The 19,123-nt window shown below is 34.2% G+C and overlaps 1 protein-coding gene across 1 annotated transcript in view; it reads left to right on the top strand.

Annotated features, from left to right (window-relative positions):
• The first annotated feature begins 465 nt into the window (after positions 1 to 465).
• LOC124641966 overlaps positions 466 to 19,123 on the top strand; it is a 96,516-nt gene continuing 77,858 nt past the window's right edge. The window contains exon 1 of the mRNA XM_047180243.1: positions 466 to 647. The gene's annotated coding sequence lies outside the window, so the exon portion shown is untranslated. The remainder of the gene's footprint in view (positions 648 to 19,123) is intronic.

Below are 19,123 nucleotides of genomic sequence, written 5' to 3'. Positions count from 1 at the left end.
ACTAAATCCGAAAGTAAAAGGAATTAGAATACTTCTATACGTTTTAACGGTACCTATACAATGCTTATTTACCTTTATTTCGATCGACAAAGGTTTTAATCCAAGATGGCGGTTTAAAATACCGTTGCTTACGGTTTTAAAATTAGAATTAGAAAATGGCGAATGTATTTGAAGGACAGTCATTGTTTTGATGATTGATTTTAATTGCTTACATATAACAACATTTCATCTGAATCACCATTTATATATCAACACTGCGTGTAAATAATTGTCAGACATTAACAAAATATCAGAGCCAACATGTTTTTATTTCGGACCATAAATTATTTGACTGAGCCAATAATTAGCTCTCGCCCTACGTACGCGTCATAGACAATGTTGTATTCGAATCTCGAACGCGGCTTTCCCGCCCTCGACGCGTGATCCAAATGAAAACTCCGTGGGTGTGGAAATTCAGTAGGCCAGTTCTCGCGCTGCGAGCGTCAAGTGCAGTTGTCTCCACGTCGCTCTCACCAAAGTTTCGCGCGAAAGTTTTCACGTAAATAAAAGTGACAAGATAATTTTACAATAGTGTCAAAACAGTGTTTGTATTATTAAGATTTGTGTTAAAGTGCGCCTTCCGACTTATGACCGACATTTCGATTTGTGTAAGTATTTCTTATATTAGTATAGTTTAGTTTTAATTTTATTTTTGCTTCGAATAATAATTGATGCCGTCTAAATAGGTTATTGGAATAGATTCGTAATGAGTGGTTCTCGCGACAGTTTTATTCATTTCGATTGACACGATGGGAAATCTTCAAAGAGTGTGATGTGACATATTATTTTGTAATTAAAAATTATTTTAGTTAATGTTGTTTTATATCCGTTGGGATATCAAACGAATTAATGAAGATTTAGAAGTTTAAAACAAGATATTTCTTTCTTAAGATACTGTTATTCTAAAAACAACAAATTGATGATCGAAGTAGACAAAATGATGTTATTGAAAATGTATTTTATATTGTTTATTTTTTGTCACACTTTTTATGAAATGAAACTTTAGTCAGTAATTACTTTACCCAGTACATTAAGGAATAAATATTGTTTTGAATATTTATTGCAATGTTCTATTACAATCCAAAGATAAAATAACTATTTCAGTAAGTAGTAACTTAATACGACATAAAATATTAATTACGTTTACATGTCCTTTCGTGATAAAATATCACAAGTACCTAACTACCTGTATGTATAAGTTTGTATGTGAAAAAACGCTTGGCACTTATTTCCCGCGCTAGTAACCACAGATTAGCAACGTACGTAACTGAGCAAGTAGGTTAATTAAAAGAGTCCCTTTTCTTACATACGAATGACCTTAATAAGTTATGAACCCTTAGACACGATTAATTTTGACTTCTGATAGTTTTTTCTTCTAAATAGTGGTGAGATTCAGTATTGAAGTATTTTTTTAATTACACAAGAGAAGCATAAATCAATTTAAAGAACGTAATAACTCATACTTTAATAGCCTCATAACATTTGGAACTTAATTGTATGTCTTATTATACATAGGTAATAAGTAGGTAATTAATGTTGACATTCTGTTTTTACGTTGAATAATATATAGATCGATTAAGTTCATTTCAAAGTAGATAATAATATACTTACTTAAACTTCCACTTAATAATGTACTGCTTTCTTCGAGTAAAGTACAAAAAAGTTCCACACATACCAAGTGTCATAAATAAAGTAAATTATTTTTTTTTACTCATCCCTATTCCCATTTCTAACCTACATTTCAGAAAACGCACTACGTTAATCACTTCAGTTAATGAATCTTTTTTAACCCACACACTTCATATATCTTAATAATGTGTTAAAATAAAATTAATTAATGTTACATAAGTATAAATAGTTATAAATTGACTATAATGTTCTGTATTATGGAGGGACTGTCGTTGGTTCTGTTAAAGATGATGGATAAAGTATATTAATGATATTTATGATATGGAAAAAGTTGTCATAGGTTTTTGTAACAGTTGTTCGATGACAGCAGAGACAAAAATATTGTAACTTTACATAATGTATATTTTATGTATGACTTGTATGAGAAGCATAGTGGCTTCCATTTTCATCTAAGTTTATATGTATACTTGCTTCCGCCAGCGGCTTCGCCCGCGTGGTGTGTTGATAAAAAGTAGCCTTTGTGTTAATCCAGGGTATCATCTATCTACATACCAAATTTCAATCAAATCGGTCCAGCCGTTTTTGCGTGATTGAATAACAAACATACATCCATACATTCTCACAAACTTTCACATTTATAATATAAGTAGGATGTAAGTTTTATCACTATTTTATTGTTTTCATACTACTTTAGGTATTTTAAGAAAAAATAAACTTCCCTCTTTATAAATTATATTTTTAAATTTTTTATCAAAATAAAATATATCATTCATCTTCAAACTAGACTTCGAATATTTACCGACGTAACTTGCTTTCTAAGGAATTATTTCCTACTTAAAGATACCACTGTCCCACTTCATAGTAGCAAGTAAAATAATTGAGCATGCGTCGCAAGGTGCATATCCCATGTATAGCTTAGCGATAGTACCCAGAGTCACGTAGGGCGCGTTTATCACATTTCCTCGTCTTATCTTTCAGTAAAGACATCGGTTTTTTATGCCAGCGTTGCAGTGAAAGAGTACTTAATATAAGATAAGGCTTGATACGCATCTGCGTTTTTTTAAATCGGTAAAAAAGTTTGTACTTATGTAAAATTAGGATCCCATCTCTGTAAATTTTTGATCATCTAGTGAGCACAAATTAGACACGATTTTCTATGAAAAATGTTCTGAAAACTCCCTCTCCTTAATAAACACGGATTAAAGTTATACTGAGGAATAAGAAAGGAATGACCATACATTTTTGTGTTTTTTATTAACTAGGGGATGAAATGAGATGTTATTCCTTACCTGTATCCCACGTATTTTTGATACTTTGATACAGAACTAATTCTGACATTACCCGCGAATCGTCATCTCTATGAAAAACGCTACTGTACAAGACGCCTCAAACGTAACTAACTACATAGTAAAGTACTGAGTCATTAAATAAGTAAATACATAATTTGAGCGGCAATTTAGTAGCAATTAATAGTGCAATAAGAATGTTGTATATAGCTATGTGGTAATTAGCGTAGTTGTCAAGTTCTGAGTGCCAATAATGTTATTACTGCACCATGGAAAGGCTTATTTACTGGCGGACTTGTAGACAAAATCACTGCTTTGGCGGTGGAGTGTTCATACACCTAGTTGCGATGAATCAAGGTAGGAGCGTTCAAAAGAGTTACCGGGGCTCTAGAAGGGGATCAATGAGGAACAAAGATAAGTTTTTTAGTCAGTAAAACACTGACAGTTCCTCCAACTGCACCCACAGCGGGAGGTGTTATCTTCCCGTATAAAAAAGGTGCAATGTTATACCTATCTGTTACGATGTTTGAATGGGCTCCATTTTAAAGGGATTTTTAGTTTACTTCCATGTACAAAAAAAAAAAACATATTTTTAACTATGAATTAAAATAGAAGCAGTGTAAAATTGCAATATACCTCTGGAGGAATGATTCAAAGAAGCCTTTAAAACTGAACCCTCATTACTTAGGTAAACAATATCATGAGGTACTAGGGTCTCATATCCGCATAAAGGTATTATATTCCATCTCTAAAACATTACAGGCTTACAAAATGTATCATACACGCATAACATGAGAGAATCCTACATCTACTTACACTAAAATTTGCAATATGTTTAGCGAAGGATGATATAATAATCTTTTATGATAGATGCTTCAACTAACGATTATGATGAAGTGCTGGATTACATGGTACCTATATGAAGCTTATGTAATCTGAGTTCAATGACCTGTCTGTGAGCGGTGAGTTTTGGATGGCTCACCGTCTTTCCTCTAACAGCCTTTCCTAATAATCTATATAGGTATCTGTTGATTTGACTTCTAGAGAAAGAATTTTGACATTAGCCCCGTACAAGTAAATAACAATTCAAATCTGGGGATACGGTAGTGCCCCAGCCAAGACTCGAGCAAAACGGGCACGTATCATCCTTTTCTCGAAGCGTTTCGCGGCTATTTTTCCTATCTCTAGTAAGCAAAACGATAGATAGATACAATATCGGAATCGACCGTAAAAGAAGTAAGGGTCAATTCCCACTGAAAGAGCAGCGGCCGGCAGCGGCCGGCAGCGGCTGTAATTGCAAGGGATTGAGCGCGAGCGCGGCGGGCCGCGCGGCGCCGCGTGGCGCCGCACCGCGCCGCGCTCTTACATTTTCCGTGCTCTTACGGCCGCTGCCGGCCGCTGCTCTTTCAGTGGGAATTGACCCTAAGGACGTGTCGACGGCTCACGTTATTTCACATGCTCCACAAAGAGTGTCAGCAAACCACAGTGGATCTCATTAGTGCCGAAGCTTTCTGGGGCTGCAGGATTGTTCGAAAGAGTTACCGCTGCCTTGGTACATGAAGAGCTCTAAAAGTAACATGGTGACTGTCAATGACCTAAGTGTGGATTCGTTTTATAAGAAGAACACGTGTGACAAAGATTTTGTTAGAAGCCTTTGGGTACGTGTCAAACATTTTATGCGTATAATTTTTGGATTAGCTTTCTTTTACATAAAACATGACGCTGGTTTCCTCAAAGGGTCTCAGAGATTATCTTTCTTTTACATAAAACGCTAGTTTTTGAAGTCCTCGAAAGAACCAACAGAGGTGTATGGACTGTGGGATATGGAAAGTGAAATAGTTGCTAAATACTTTTGCAAAAAGTAAATCAAAAGTTTGTGACAAATGTTTATTAGAGTTTTGCATTATTTTTTTAAGCACCGTGTCAGTCGTATGTTTACCTTTTTGTACCTAATGACACCCCATGTTTCTAGCTGTATCTAAGAAGTAATTGAGGGCACAACTTGCCATTATTCGGGCAGAATTGAGATTCCTGGTTCCATTAAATGTCACTTGGGAAACCCAATTACTATGTACCTGACCCGGAAATTGAACTTGCGAGCCTCATATTCAGTCGAGTGACCAATATCTGTGTGAAAATCATAGCTCACAATATCGGATAGTTACATATCTAAAATTATATTCTTACTAGCTGTTTTCTCGCATACCATGGGAACTAGGTACTGCCCCTACCGGGATAAAATATAACCTACATATGTTACTCGAGATGAGTGTAGCTTTCTAACAGTGAAATAATTTTTGAAATCGGATCAGTGCTTTCGGACACTTCAGGGTAGAAACAAGCCAAACATTTTTCCTCTGTTATATTAGTATCTAGACTAAATAAATATCATAGTAAAGACTTAAAGAAATTCAAGGAAGGAAAAATCCCCAACTACGCTAACCTCCCAAATAGAATTATAACAATAATTTATGATACATACGTGGACAAATCTGTCGGCAGGTCACCGGGTTGGGACACAAAACCTCAGACCCCTTCATATGTCTTCATTAAGATATCCCGAAACAAATGTTCTATAATGTGTTGTTACACGGTGACCATGTTGCTAAAAGAGTGAGGACAGTCCTGAAAAAAAATGGTGATGTTGCTTTGATTATACAAGAGGTATATTTAGCTAGCTAAATTTTATTAAAAAAAATATCATTAGCACATAATGTCAGGGATTTCAAAAGCAGCGAATATATCCTCACAAAATATTTTTTACAAAAAAAATCTAGATACTTAGAAAACTTTTGGAAATTTTTTGAAATTTTTGGAGCGGAAAAATAAAAGAAGCTAGATAGAATATGTAAACGATATCCGTTATGAATAAATATTAAAATAGCCTTAAAACGTTAAAACCACTTTACGTGCCTTGAATAGCTTAGAATCTGATCGTAAATTATAGAACGCAAAAATCTTCAGCAAAATGGGGGCAGACGCTAAAAGGTTTGAGGGATCCCAAAAAAAAGGAACGCTTATCCCTTAGGATCTCCGCATACTAAAGACTAAACAATCGGCCGATAGTTGACCCGATCATCTTCCGACCCTTTTCCCAACTATGTTGGGGTCAGCTTCCAGTCTCACCCAATGCAGCTGAGTACCAGTGTTTTACAAGTAGCTACTGCCTGTCTAACCTTCTCAACCCTGTTACCCGGGCAACTCAATATCCCTTGGTCAGACGGGTGTCGGACTTACTGGCTTCCGACAGTTGATGCGATGGTTAGCAAAAATATTTTTCAAAGAAAATCTTGATTCCTATTAAAGTTTTCAATCGGTCTGATACCGGCTAAATCTAATATATGTAATGTGAGTACAGTCATTCATCTCCATACTGATCGATGAGCCCAAACCAACTATCGGCCGACTAAAAGTTTGTAGTGTGCTCTGGACTCTTAGAAGTTGTTCTTCGTAATATGTATTTGTCAACATGTAACCTTTTTGCTAGGAAAAGATTCTTTACATTTGAGGTTGGATTACAAGGTCCATTCAAGTTTAGAAACGTCAAGCGCGTTTTGTGATATATTTTTTTGTTGTTAACGATTGAACCAATCATCTTTGGTTCTTCTTTGCGTTTTATATAAAACTTGAAAAGGTTTATTTCTTGTGAATTTACTGTCTTTTAATCTGTTTAAGGTTCAATAGACCTAAAAGAAATTCAGGCTTTTAAATGGTTGGGTTTGGAAATGCTTAAGGCTGGAAATTTATTTTCAGATTTTTTTGCTTTCATTAACACATCGATATCAGAAAATAACAGGAATAAAAAGAATTTTATACAAAAATAAGGTATTTAGTTGTGTAAAACGAAAATAAATGAGTAACAAATTATCTACAAGACAAAATAACAAGCCTAAAAAATATGGTTTTCTGTGATGTGGCGAATAAATTAACGACTTCAATTGATAGAATTAGTGTAGACCACCTAGATTTTCTAGTTTATGAGCAGAAAAAATATTGTTTGTCACTTATTTCTCAGTAATCATTTACTATTTGATGTTGCTGAATCTTTACAACTTCCGATGACGTCAAAACCCCTTTTAAGATTAATTTATTTCTATCTACATATTACTATTAACTGGCTATCTAAAATCATGAGCAGTGTAAGAATTATTATACTTTTTACCATTATGACGGACTTTGGTTAAGAAAATAAAAGATTTCAGTGCATTACACTTAGACGGCCCACGGAAATGTTATTTAGTGATTTGGAACTTTGCCAAAGTACAATTTTTCATGTACTTTCTTCCAATTTGACTGATTTACACGTCATTTTGGTTTCATTATGAGTTGACCGAGAATTTGGGTTCGGCGGAAACTGAAGTTTATGAGATTGGCCGACTGTGTATTTATTGGTAATAAACATATTATCTCTGATGTGTTATGATGGTATTTACGCTTTATTATTTATTTGATATCAAAGCAGGTTTGTTGAAATATTTTAGATGTTTTTTTTTCTTTATCTGTCGCATGGAAAATATCATTGTAATTTCACGTGAGAACTTCTAGAACAATAATTCAAAGAGGTTTTTGAGGTATCTTCGTTATTTATTTTTTAGGATAGGCAAATACAGTTAAGACCTTAGGTAATATATGTATTGTTTTTATGACTGAGGTCGTTTTGCTAAAAAACTAAAATCCCTGACAAACAAAATAATTCGACCGACATCAAACAAATATACACAAACTCATAAACCTATTTTTGTTAACATGATTGTTTTTTTTTATAGTAATAACTGTCAGTGAGAACAAAATACAGGTTCAGCATTCTTTATAGATTCCTAAAGCCAGAAACATGATGCTATTTTTGAAATAGATATAAAATAAATTTAATTTTCTTACTTTGCAACTTAAAAAATCTATGTATCAAAGAAGCGTTTACTCAGCAATACCATAATATCATTTGACAATACCAAAACAAGATGTTATTAATATTATCTAAATCGTAAATACCTACATTGGCACAAACAAGACATTAAAAGTTTATAGGTAAAGCCTTATATGTGACCTATTTTCAGGCACTAAATATCAGATATTAATTAATAATTGTTCTATGTTTAGTTTGAAAACTATTGTTGTCTTAAACCTGTTTACCTACAGTTTATATATTGATTCTTTATTTAGTGTGCAATAAAGCAAATACTTTATCTTTCTGTATAATTTTTTGACACCAACCTCACAAAATATTATAATTGCCACACAAAATATCATAGAAAACTCTAAGAAACTAGTTGTATAATGTTATTTACAACCTGTTATAAAACCAAAACCGATCTTGCCTATATATTGATTAAAAAAATTAAAAAATGAACCAGGACTGTCCCACCAAAATCATGGAGTTCCTAGAAACGGATGGTGAAGCAACGCGCAGTGCAATGGCGACTATAAATCGCGCCAATTGAACACAAAATTGATACTAATCGCTTGAACGGATCGTTTTATGTGGCCGAGGCGTTGTAGAACTAGTAATAGGTAGGTGCTGTGAATGAACACTATTTACTGATGGTTTTGTGGACTATTGAGATAATCTGTATTTCTAAGCTAATATTATGTAGGTACCAGACGTTTTTGATTGGTGACAGGGCTAGTCAATCTCGGAGACTACTGGTCCGATTTGATTTGTTTCTAAGGGTGTGTTGCACCGTGGAGGTGAACCAAAACATATCTACCCGTTAAATTAAGTCATACTCATGTGTTTACATACCTGCATAGCTCACTTTTTGTGAGATAAACCATCTGTAGTAAGTTATCCTTAAGCGGCTGGTTAACAATCATACAGATAAATGTTTTTGTTTCAATCAGTGTCTTAACCAGATGACGCGGTTAGTGCAATTTGTACTAAGGAACGTTTACCGAGTTGATTTATGGTTGGTTTGTGGTTGCAGTATTTGTCCTATGGTTAAAACAAGCTGCCTTTGAAAATGTAGGTACTGATCTAGGCATACTATTATATTCTTAGAGGTATTTATGAGATTACGATCACAAATAACAAAATGGGATAAGGGCCAACTTGTTTCCGTTCTGTCAAAATAAACTAGATTATAGAAAGCAAAAAATATATCTTTTCCAGAAATTACAAAGTATACATTTGTTGACCTGTTACAAACATTCGGGTGTAATTAATTTTTTCAACTTTAACTCCTACTTCCAGCTTAACTAGACTGTCTGTAGAAGGTACCAGTGTTTCATATGGTGCGTCTCTCTGCCTGATCTCTGTAGCTATTTTATTAAAATTAAGTCTCATAAAAAATATACCCCACAGTTACTTATTCACAATAATAACCAGGAATGAAACGATAACTAGAAGGTTATAAATCACTTAAATTAAGTACCAAAACAATAAACCTAAAGTTGGTCAATTAAAAAGAAACAATAAGGAACAACTTATAATTCCAGACCAGACCAAGTTAGGCGCAAAACATTAAAGTAAGTGCACACTGCAAATTTTTAGTCGGCCGATACTTTGTTTGGGCTTATAAATCAGTATGTAGATGAATGGTACCCACGTTACAAAGATCAGGTATTTAGCCGGTATTAGACGGCCTGAAATCTTTACCAGTATGTCTGATACCAGTCTTACCAAGAGGTACTGGGTTTCCCGGGTAACTTGGTTGAAGAGGTCAGATAGGCAGTCGCTCCTTGTAAAGCACTGGTGCTTAGCTGCATTGGGTGAGACTGGAAGCCGATCCCAACATAGCTGGGAAAAGACTGAAAACTTTGATTGGGCTAAAGATTTTCTATAAAAACAAGCCGTTACCAAGTTGCTACCAACGGGGCAACTGTCGGCCGACTTTTTAGTCGGGTGTCTGCGGGTACTCCAAAGTAAAAGTTCCATTACAGGACAGACTTGAGCGAAAATGATTAGCATACAGAACAATAGATTAAGCCCAACTCGGGAAAATAGGACGGAAATAAATGGAGTCTTTTTGGACAAAAATACGGTTATGTTTCATTCTTTTGAATGATACGATTATTACATCTGATGATATTTTTTGGTAATGAAATTCTTTACTATTTTTGTGCTAACATAATTATGTAAGTATATGTTAAAAATCCTGTTTGCCTGCACGATTAAGCCGAAGTTCACTGACAACATAACAATCTTTCTTGAAACAACTCTTTGCTTTCTTTGAACGTAAAAATTCATATTAATCAGTTCTTTTCAGAAAACTGAAGTTTATGCTGTCAGAGTACTTGGGCCATAAATGTTTATTACTGGGTGTGATATGATCATGGTAGAACAATTGAACTGATCAATAATAGTTTGAAAATAAACAATTGACAACTACCTGAATTAAAGATGACACCTGAAACCACGCGACACTTTTATCCACGAATGTGTCGCGCGTTTACTCGCGGATAAATCGTTATTGTGAAAGTTTTATTAGTCATTACTCATTAAGTAAGCAGTATATGTGAAAAAGTACTGAATACGCACGTACAGGCGTAAAATAAACAAACATGCAAAACGTACGAGATATTAACAATGTCAAAACATGTCTCGTTTATTTTGACAAAGTTGTTTTTTGTGAAAATTTTTTTTGAATTTAATATGCAATAATATTTACTGTTTTATTAAATGCAAATTTATTAAATGAGTCAGTGTCATATTAACACTTGACGGATAACAATAACATCATTATTTGAATTTTTTTGATCCTTTCTGATGGTTTGTATAATATTTTAGCTATACCTATGTGTATTTTACCTTCTGCCAAAGAAAATTACCTACATTCCTAAATCCGCAATGTTCCCCTATACTAACACAACGTCTATGTTATTTCTTCTAAAAATAAGTTTTGTAACTTTATGAACACAGAAGAGAGATAACTCCGATACCTTATCCACAGTTTACCCGACAAACATAGAATTTGTATCAGATTTGCACTTCGAGCCATGTCAGGATATCCATTTTTTGTCAGACTCGGAAAGTAGATCAGATTTCTGCGATGTCAGACGATATTTCTGACGCAAATCGGAAAATGTGTTGACGCTGGAAATGGAGCAATGGTGGCTAGATACGTTTTGAATAATTTTGTAGGTATTTGAAATCAGGTTTTTGGCTTAGTGACATTTACATGTAAGATGAAGCTGTAAATTTATCTGTTTATGGACCTTATTTGCTATCGGGCCTACAAGAAAAAATTAGGCTGATTACAGCTGAGCGGTAACATAGATTCTAATGTTTGTCTGTTTGAACGTGCTTATCTCGGAAACTGCTGCACCGATTCTAAAAATAATTTCAGTGTTACATAGCCCATTTACGAAGGAAATTAATAGGCTACTTTTTATCCTGGTGCGTGAAGTAGTTTCCACTGTATACAGGTGAAACCGAAACAAACAGATAGGTAACTAAAAAGAAAATTTCATCAGAACAAAGTTATTAAAGAAATTTCATATAATTTAAATGTTTAATCCTTTTAACTGTCAAACTGAACCAACTTTACGAATTTAGAAAGTAATTTAAACTTGCAGAAGGTCACTTAATATCTGTCATTTCTCAGTCTAGATGAAAAGGGTATTCTTAGCACATTGATTGACTTTATCAGATTCCTGGCTCAGTCATTAGTTTTTAGTGAAATGGGAATAAAATTCTTCCAGAAAGTTCTACAAGATTTACGTAATCTTAGTATTTTATTCCGATTACTAGATTTTATTTAGGTTCTCAAACTAAAAGAACGATTTCGATTGAGAAGAAATTTGGTTTGGAAAGATGCTTGAAGTAGTGCTTACGGGATGCTGGTGAAATTGTGAGGAAAAGTTACTATTTTGTAGGTATATTAAACAATACTCAATACTTAAATCATTAATTAACTGTAAGTTCCACTGAAAGTATTTTTGTCGCAGTAAACGTAAGTCTAAAATGACGTTTGAGCAGTCACGCAGTGGCGTTTCAATATACGGTCGTAAGATCTATTGCTATAGGAAACAACCTCGCATACTCTACAAGATTAAGTGCCCCAAATTGCAAAAAAGAAAAAAAGCCGTTACGTATTTATTTGGTCCAAAAACTTTGACGGAATTGATTAAAACTTCGACGGCACTTTGTTAGGGTGGGCCGGCCATTTTTCTAAATGGCTTCACCTATAAATTATCTCTTTGTAAAAGTATTCCTATCATTATTTAGGATTAAAAGGGTGTAGTCACGTTACTTACGTGGTTTGAGGTATTTTTACAAAGTAGGGGTTTGCGTTTTAAGGTCGTAGGTATATTAGGGTTAAATATGACAATTTCTTGCCGTATCTATTATTATTCAGCTGAACAGTTTGTTTGTTTGTTTAAAAGCACTATGAACTACCTACTGGTTCGATTTAATTTACTCTTTCAGTAATTAGGTAGCTCATTTATACCTTCCTTGACTTTTTTACCGGAGTGCGCGGAGCAGTTCTTACGGAATACTGGCAAAAGCTTTAAAAAAAATATTTAAAATTGTGATAAGACTATAGACCCTTGTACTTTATTTTATTACAAACTTTTTTTTTCTCTTGGACTACTTTGCGGTGTCTTGTATCCTTCCTTTGTCAAAGAAATTTACAAGGGGTTAAGGATATTTAGTTACCGATTTATCTAGACCTAAAAACGTAGTTTTAGTAAAACTATATCACATCGTAAAATTCTATGTTATATGAACCGAAATTGTCTGGTTTCCTCCAAAATAATCATGCATATTTTAAAAGAGGGTCTAAAATATGGAATGTGTGTATCAAATTACGTATTAAGTTATTAAATATTGGCAATAAATAATCTAATTTATTAAAGTCATAAGTTTTGCTAGAGCAACAGTTTGTTGCGTAATAAATTAAAGTTCCAACTTTATTCGTTTATAAACTTTGACCTTATGTGCGTTATGGTAAAATTCCGATCAATATTAGCATATGAGGTTCATTGGCAAAAATGTTTCTCATGGTCAGGGTATTTTTACTTTAATTAATATAATTAAGCTGACAAGTTCGTTTGCCTAATCTCAGGAGCTACTTATTGGTTCCATTTGATTTTGGAAATTCTTTCTTTGTTAGACAGCCATTTACAGAGAAAGGCAGTAGCCTCCTTTTTATCCGGGTGCCCGTAGTACCTAGTGTTGACGGAATGCTGGTCTTCTGTCATATTTAACCAAAGAGTCGTTTTCATTAAAGGAAATGTTTATTTATCCCTTGTGAAACCCAAATTTTGGTCCTATCTGTTCACCAAATCTCATCCGCATCCATCTCACAGTTTTTACACACTGTTGCACTGAACATTCAAACAAACTTCTCGGTACATTTACAACCAGGACATCATAACTCCCTCTATTAAACACAGTTCATAATTCCTGTCCTCAAGGGAACGAAATTCTAACAAATGTAATATCACTTTAATATGCAGAATATGTGTAGCTAGTAAAATTCTTCGCAAACTAGTGTGATCGTGTCCCCGGCTGTAACTGAAGGATTTGTGAAATGTACGTATGTACGGAGAAACGATACTCTGGTAGTAAATATGTAGATAATTGTTTGGCAATGTTTACTAGGAGAATCTTCGTCGTATATTTTTGGTTGTGTTTACTCTTGATCGGATGTAGAAGGGATTTATATAAGGGATCCGTCGAAATATGGATTTAAATCAAATATTAGTTTTTCCATTGTTTCATACGTCCGGGTGAACTTCCTCCCGTACCTGTATAAAATATAGCCTTTCTTACTAGGGAGTAGGGTAGCTTTCGAACAGTAAAATATATTTTTTTAGCGTTTCTGTAATTTCGGAGCTTTTAGAGTACAAATAATTAAATTGTTATATTAGTACTCTTTAATATATTAGTACAGAAGTATACATAGATTAGTATTTCTTCATGACGTCGTATATGGTAGTGTTCATTTGTACTTTTTTAGAATAAATTTTGCTGATAACCTAGCAAAGTCTTCAAAATGAATTCAGAAAATAATTGAGTGTAAAAATTATCGCTGTAAAAATGGGTCAAAATAAACTAATCATTCATTTTTTGTCACCGTCCAGCTTCCTTTAATTGTCCAAGTTAAATAAACTTCTGTTTTTTATTGACTGTAAATTAAGAAGTTCCGATAAGTATTTGCTTGAAATAATGGCCGTGCCAGTATTTATGGAAATACATTTTTATTGTGTAAGTTTTAATTACTTGATTAAGTTAAGGATGGCTTTGATTTAAGCCGATGTTTTTTGAGGGAATGGCTTTAAGTGGTGAAGTTCCAAGCTCTGTTGTTTATGGAAGCGAAGACGTTTTCTAAATCCAAAAGACTTTTTTATCGTTCCAAGAAGGTTTGCAAACTTTTATTATGTCACTTGTTATTCTTTGAGTAAAGTGGGAACGAACTATTTTTCAAAATCCTGCCGATAGCATTATTTAATAGTTCCAATAATAATATATTTAATATTAAAGTTTCCATTTATTGCCATAACTCTGAACTAAAAGTCATTAGCACTACAAAACCTATCACTTCAAGCCATAAAACTCATAAAACATTCTACTAATATCTCCGGTTTTTAATAATCCCGTAATATGAATCCCGGAGAGCACAGACTGCCCCAGGCTAGCAATTAAGTTGCAGATTTCCCCGGACATCGGACAATTTTATTATAACCTCGTTTCGATGCACTGGAAAAAGATCTAAGCAGTATGGTCAAACGCCTTTGCCTTTTATTAAATCTGACCTACATAGACAATGCAGAATATATTTGGCGGGTTTTTGATACCTGATTTTAGAACTATGCGTTCTTTGTGATGAGTTTATGAATATAGTCCTTCTAATCTTCAGACAGACATGTGTTGCTGGGGAGTTTGTTGCGCCACTTCTTCTTCCCAGTAAAAACACATAGGAAGTGGTTAAGGGTGGGCGTTTTAAGGGCTGCATTTTGTAAATCTTTTTGTTCAAAAAGTGCTGTTTTGCAGCCTAGTCTGAATAAATGTTTTTAAGTTTTGAATAGTTGATGAGGTAGGTACTCCATTTTTAGGGTTCCGTAGTAAACTAGGAACCCTTATAGTTTCACCATGTCTGTCCGTCCGTCCTTCCTTCCGTCATTAATTTTCATATCCTATGAACTTTACAGAAAGAAACCACATTGCATTTTAATATTGCAAAACTTTTCAATATTTTTTCCGGAATTATCGACTACGTTATCTACGTATAACAAAAAATAAACATACCTGAGTATCTCAACTTCCTTCCCTTTATCAGTTCTGAAGCAAATGTACGGTAGTTAAAAACACGTTAAACTTGTTGTTACAAGACAAACGATAAGAAATGCAGCTGATAACAAGGCATTAGCTCTTGATATTTAGCTAAAGGATATGTTCGACATTGTGGTTATGATGGTTTTCCGTTGTGACGCATTTTCGCGATCTTTTTAAAAAGCCTTGTTTAACAGCGCTTTCACACTGGCGGATATCAGTCGCATGTAGTAAATCCGAGCGTCAAAAAATCTGCGGTCGGTTTCTGATGTCATCTTTCACACCGGTAGTCGTCAATTGTTTGCTGTGGCTTGTATAAGCGCCTGTAGGTACAAACAGAGCGTTGTCACTCGGAAAATCCGCTAGTGTGGAAGCGATATAAAACGAATTCAAAGAAAGGGAATTCCAAATTCAAATGTTGTTTAGTTTTTTTCTCTTTTTCAAGCTGAAGTCTAAAAATGTTCTGATTACAATAATGTTTATGCTTTATTTGCTATATCATTCCTTTGCAGATTTGGTGTTTCTTTCTGAACAAACTGCAAAAGAAAAAGGAAACGAAATAGACAGGAAAATTCAATTTCATCAAGGATATCTACATGAATTATTACTCTATCGATTCTATAAGACAACTAAAGCACATCCCATTATTTATTTCTATAAACCGACCTCTTTAAATAGATAACAGCACTTTAATGTAGTAAGAAAGTCCTTGGTACTAATCTTTGCGATATTATCGCGTAACAGCGGATGCCGGCTGATATACTAATGGATCATCCATTAGTCGTCTTCTTTGAATGAAAAACGGCTAAGATGTCTATTCTTACAGTTTGTTATGCATATTTAGCTAAGAGATAGAAAGTATATAACTTCATCTTGACTTAAAGTATGAACCAAGTTGCCTTATAACATGTACGTACGTGTTTTTTTAAACAAATGTTTGGGTACTTTGAAAATTGTATGTGAAATTTCATAGCGAACAGTTGTGTTAAGAAAAGTGACGTCTATGTTGTCGGTGAACTTGGGCCTACGTTTTTTGTTATTTTTTTTTCTACTAATTAAGTTTTTTTTACTAGCATTATGAGTCATGTTACTTGAATAAATACACGTTCTATTCTAAGAAAGACTTGAGCTATGGAAACTAAACAATAAATCAAATACGCTGGAATCAAACCCGCCACCCACAATGATATTATTAATTATCCTAACACGAAACAAAACGAACCACGAACGAACGAACTGTTATTTTTTACTATCCTTCCACCAAAAAACATATTAATACTGAGATACGACGACATATTTACGCGTTCTCTCCTAATGTTAGAACATGTTTATGAGTTGTCTTTACACAACATTTACTTAATGTGTTCCTAAATACAGCCTGTGAGCCTACGAGTGTCTCACACTACCGTGGTACAAAATTATGAGCGTTGATGCTGTGTGCTATATTCCCTTCGACGACTCCTAGACCTAAAATGACATCGGGTAATATTGTGCAATTAAATTTTGTTAATTCGCAATCTTTAATTTCTAAAAATCAATGCGCAATCTTTAATTTATGCATATTATCGTAATATTGCGCAATTTGACTGATCGTCTTGGGAACTCGATAGGTAGTTTATAGGAGAGAAACTACCCGCGTGCGGCACTGTGACGCACATAAGTGTTGCTTCTGGTATGCACGTTTCAGCAAATAGCAACAAATTAGGTGTTTAATACATACGTATATTTACATTATGAAAATCTTGGCTAAACTGCAATCTTTGCACGTGAACACATGCTAGAAGTGGACATACTAGGTACACTTGTTCGCGAACAAATGTGTGTGGCACTGTGTGATCCGCCTACTTTCTTTACGGACTGTAAAACGTTAGTAGGCTGAAAATTTTACTTCACAAAGATTGGTCTATCGTTATGGCTCATAAAATGTCTACTGGTATAATGTAGGAAAATGCTTTTATACAGTGGTTAGGACTTGTGTTAGCTGTCTGAAGTACTGTTTCATGATGTTGTTAGTTTTGGTATAGTTTTATTTTTATGTTAATCGTTGCTTTTTGTTGGTCTTTGACTTTTATGTTCTAATTGTCAAGTGTTATTTAACTTTATTTAATTTTGATTGCCATACAAATACGTAGCTTCTATCCTTATCCAAAAATTTATTTGGTTGGCTCAGAATGCCCTCTTATTTCATTCTCTATTTGAAATAATTTTGGTAGTCGGTAGTTGGTGATTGATACATTGATTCGGCCGTGCATCTAAACTCTCTCCGCTCGTATCGAATTGTACCATCAGACTATGAGAGTGAAGGAATAGAGAGTGCACCTGTGTCTGTGCAAATATTGTTGCAGAACCTATGCCTCAAAGAGCACCGCCATGGCCTTTTTCTGGACGTCATTATTATATACAAAAAAATCTAAAACAACCTCCAGCTAATACAAGCACTCAGGCAGATAAACAGTATCAGTTCAGAGGCCACTCAACAAGCGAGCTTGTAAAGTGATCCACCAACAGTGCATTATCTACTTTAGTGTCATTCCATTACTGTGAGTTAGGGTGTGAACACTTGCAGGCGGTTTGTGAAAAAATACATAAACAGAATAGATTGGTATTACCTGTTTTGATATTATATAGGGCTATATTTTATTCAGGGCCTCTATCATCTACCTTTTATCTGAACCTCTTGAAACATAGTGGTGTTCGTTGAATGGGAATTGACAATGGCCATATTTTTGTAAACGAAATTTTCTAGCCCCATTTGCTAAGCTGCTGGATGATTCGCGTGATTTACGGTGCCTCTGGTCACAAAGGGCTCCAGAAGGAACATGGTGGGTTTTGTTATAAGTCTGTCACTCCATTTTGCTGTACCCACAGTGAGAAGGCACATCTGAGGATTTACCACATAAAAAAAGTTTCAATGTGCAGTTGGTTTCACCTTCTAGAATTATTTCATATTTCTCGTATTGTTTAATAACGTAGAACTTGCTATACTGTGTCCAAGCCTTTACACCATTCTCAGATGTAGTGACGTAAACAGATCCATAATCTATGGCTTTATCTTTATTTCTATTACCATCACTAGGTCAACAGGATTCAAATGTTTTGACCGACTGTTCAGAAAAGGGTCATGGTTTCGCATGACGTACATTTGTGTCATCTTTAGCGAAATGCTTGACGTATTTGGATGTGCTTTATTTGGTCCAAGCGAAGGTTTTTTGGTAAAGGATTAAGTAATCAAGATTTGGCAATCCGGTTCGAATACTGTTTTGGTATTTAATTAGATGCCATAAAACCATAAATACTAATGTATGGGTCATCATATGGTTTTTAGAGCCGCTATCATTGATGTCGTTGGCCAAGGTGTTTTTATTTAGTTACTTTTGGTTGGAAAGTTTTCTTATATAAGTTTATAGCAGTAAAACATCTACTTATCACTGAAGAAATTTTGAGCTATAAAATAAAATATGAACTTTTATTAGTTATTTTTTCTATATTGCAAGCAGACATTAATCTGAAAAATATGACATTAAAATCATCCGGTATTTATTGCCTTTGATATTTGAAACCTGTGTCTGGAGGCATCTTTACTAACACACAATATTTTTTTTTTATGATATTTATTTAGTAAATGGAATAACGAAATATGTCTTTCTTTAAAACCATTTTATTACCATCATTCCTCACAGCCGACTGACCTTTTCCCTGGATAAGACAATCCAGATTGAAGAGAATCGGATTAAACTCAGTTTGAAGGAGATAGGAATCTCACAATTTTATTACAGAGATTAGTCTTGCCCTATGACTTCACCTGTCTTTAGTTTCAACCAGACATAGTAAAAGGACCCAACTTTACACATGTCGTGCCATTCTAAATTCTTTTGTTTCTATTTATTTCGCAAATATACGCGAGAAACAATTGATTTTCTATTGTTTTATAATTAGCGATATACAAAAGGATATG

The sequence above is a fragment of the Helicoverpa zea genome, chromosome 23, assembly GCF_022581195.2.
Source record: "Helicoverpa zea isolate HzStark_Cry1AcR chromosome 23, ilHelZeax1.1, whole genome shotgun sequence".
Classification (NCBI taxonomy): Eukaryota; Metazoa; Arthropoda; class Insecta; order Lepidoptera; family Noctuidae; genus Helicoverpa; species Helicoverpa zea.
The sequence above is the reverse complement of the archived record's forward strand: the minus strand, read 5'-3'. Positions and strand labels throughout refer to the sequence as shown.